The sequence below is a fragment of the Colobus angolensis genome, unplaced genomic scaffold (assembly GCF_000951035.1).
Source record: "Colobus angolensis palliatus isolate OR3802 unplaced genomic scaffold, Cang.pa_1.0 Scaffold66, whole genome shotgun sequence".
NCBI lineage: Eukaryota > Metazoa > Chordata > Mammalia > Primates > Cercopithecidae > Colobus > Colobus angolensis.
The window spans coordinates 647,155-650,599 of NW_012120265.1; positions in this window are offsets into that span (position 1 = coordinate 647,155).

The following is a 3,445-nucleotide window of genomic DNA, read 5'->3' on the forward strand; positions in this document are numbered from 1 at the left end:
GTAGAGATGGGGTTTCACCATCTTGACCAGGCCGATCTTGAACTCCTGAACTCAGGTGATCCGCCTGCTTCAGTCTCCCAAAGTGTTGGGATTACAGGCATGAGCCACTGCGCCTGGCCTTTTCTCTTTTTTTCTTTTTCTTTTGAGACAGGATCTTGCTCTATTTCCCAGGCTGGAGTGCAGTGACACTCCAGCCACCATGGCTCACTGCAGCCTTGACTTCCTGGACTCAAGCAATTCACCCGCCTCAGCCTCCCAAGTAGCTGGGACTACAGACGTGCACCACCACGCTAGGCTAATTTTTGCTTTTTTTTTTTGTAGAGAAAAAGTGATCTGCCTGTCTTGGTCTCCCAAAGTGCTGGGATTACAGGTGTGAGCCACCTGTCTTCCTTTACTTTCTTAATAAACTTGCTTTCACTTTATAGACTCGCCCTGAATTCTTTCTTGCACAAGTCCAAGAACCTTCTCTTGGGGTCCGGATGAGGACCCCTTTTTGGTAACAGTTTCCTCTTCCCCAAATGAAAGAGGGCCTTTGCTGATCATTTGAGAGAAAACAAATTTGAGTAGATGCCACATTCCTTGTGGGGAGGGGCACACTGTGGGACAACTCTGTTGGCCCTCAAGGACGATGACTAATAGGTTGCTGGTGTCAGAGGCATTTGAACCAGAGCAACAGCATCTTAAATAGGGACTGGGTAAAATAAGGCTGAGACCTACTGGACTGCGTTCCCAGACGGTTAGGGCATTCTAAGTCACAGGATGAGTTAGGAGGTCGGCACAAGATACGGGTCATAAAGACCTTGCTGGCTGGGTGCAGTGGCTCACGCCTGTAATCCCAGCACTTTGGGAGGCTGAGGTGGGTGGATCACCTGAGGTCAGGAGTTCGAGACCAGCCTGACCAACATGCAGAAACCCCATCTCTACTAAAAACGCAAAATTAGCTGGGTGTGGTGGTGCATGCCTGTAATCCCAGCTATTCGGGAGGATGAGACAGGATAATCGCTTGAACTGGGAGGTGGAGGTTGCAGTGAGCCAAGATCGCGCCATTGCACTCCAGCCTGGGTAGCAAGAGCGAAACTCCGTCTGAAACAAACAAACAAAAACAAACAAACAAACAAATAAAAACTTGCTGATAAAATAGCCTATAGTAAAGAAGCCAGTGAGAACCAAGATGGAGACGAGAGTGGCCTCAGGTCGTCCTTACTGCTACACTCTCACCAGTGCCATGACATTTTACAAACGCCATGGCAACGTCAGGAAGTTACCCTATATGGTCTAAAAAGGGGAGGGGTAAATAATCCACCCCTTGTTTAGCATATCATCAAGAAATAACTGGCTGGGCCCAGTGGCTCATGCCTGTAATCCCAGCACTTTGGGAGGCTGAGGTGGACAGATCATTGGAGGTCAGGAGTTCGAGACCAGCCTGGCCAACATATGTGAGACCCCCGTCTCTACTAAAAATACAAAAATTAGCCAGGCATGGTGGCACACACCTGTAATCCCAGCTACCTGGGAGACTGAGGTACGAGATTCGCTTGAACCTGGAAGGTGGAGGTTGCAGTGAGCTGAGACCGCGCCACTGCACTCCAGCCTGGGTGATAGAGTAAGACTTCATCTCAAAAGGAAATCACCATAAAAATGGGCAACCAGTAGCCCTCAGGGCTGCTCTGTCTATGGAGTAGCCATTCTTTAGTCATTTACTTTCCTAATAAACTTGCTTTCAGTTTACTCTATGGACTGGCCCTGAATTCTTTCTAGAGTGAGATCTAAGAACTCTCTCTTGGGGTCTGGATCGGAACCCCTTTCCTGTAACAGTGTCGGAGGTGTTTGAACGAGAGGAACTCCGACTTGAATAGGGGCTGGGTAAAATAAGGCTAAGACCTATTGCGCTGCATTCCCAGACAATTAAAGCATTCTTAGTCACAGGGTGAGATAGGAGGTCAGCACAAGATACAGGTCATAAAGACCTTGCTGATAAAACAGGTTGCAGTAAAGAAGCCGGCCAAAATCCACCAAAATCAAAATGGCCAGGAGAGTGACCTCCCATGGTGCTCACTGCTACACTCCCACCAGCACCATGACAGTTTACAAATGCCATGACAACGTCAGGAAGTTCTCCTCCGTGGTCTAAAACGGGGAGGTATGAATAATCCACCCCTTGTTTAGCATATCATCAAGAAATAACCATAAAAATGGGGAAACAGCAGCCCTTGGGGCTGCTCTGTCTATGGAGTAGCCACTCTTTATTCCTTTATTTTCCTTATAAACTTGCTTTCACTTTACAGACTCGTCCTGAATTCTTTCTTGCGTGAAATCCAAAAACCCTCTCTGGGGGGGTCTGGATTGGGACCCACTTCCTGTAACACTGGGAGGCTTTTGTAAGAAACGGACTGTCCAGACATCTGGTGGCCACAAAGTGTTCAGTCTGCCTTCGCTGCTCTTCGTACAGGAACACACTGAAACGAAGCAGAATCCCTTTCCTGGCTGGGAGCCACGAATCTTCCATGCTTTACTTTCTAAATACCACTCCCTTCCACCCACTGCTCTCTACTTCCACTGCTCCCATCCTGGGCTAAGCCACCGTCGTCCTTTGCCTAAATGATGAAACAGCCTCCCTCCACCCTCCCTGGCTGCCCTCCAATCACTTTCCTGCAGAGCAGCCAGAGTGATCACTTTCAAACGCAAACCTGAACCTGCAGCTCCTCTGCTCAAAGCCCTTGGACGGTTTCCACCAGCATCAATGCCAAAGCCCGAACTCAGCGCATAAGGTGCTGTGTGCTCCACTCCTCTGGCTGCTCCGGGATTATCTTGTACTCTCTTCCTCTTCCTCTCTGCAGCCTGGGAAACTCATCTTTTTTTTTTTTTTTTTTAACTCTTGAAGTATATCATGCTGTCTCCCACCTCAAAAATCACAGCTGTTCGTGATTTTTCTCATGATGAATGCCTACGCATTCTTCAGATCTCAGCTAGAATGCCACCTCCTCTGGGAAGCCTCCCTCATCCCCCTGCAAGACTGGGTTAAGTTTCCCTGGGTAACAGGTGGTATTTTCCAAAAATAGCCACAACGTATTTCCTGTCCTACAGGATACTCCTGGCCATTTTCCCTTCTCTTGAATTTAGGGAAAACTTTGTATCAGCCTCTATGGAAAGAATGCAATGGAAATGATTCTGCGTGACTTCCGAGTCTGGGTGAGAAAAGGTAATATGGGAGATGGGTGCAGTGACGCATACCTGTGGTCCCATCTACTCAGCAGATTGACGTGGGAGGATCCTTTGAGTCCAGGAGTTCGAGGCCAGCCTGGGCCAGCCTGAGACCCTGAGTCCCACCCCCACCCTGCCATCTCCAAAAGAAGAAGAAGAAGAAGAAGAAGGAGGAGGAGGAGAAGGAGGAGGAGGAGGAGGAGGAGAAGGAGAAGGAGAAGGAGAAGGAGAAGGAGAAGGAGAA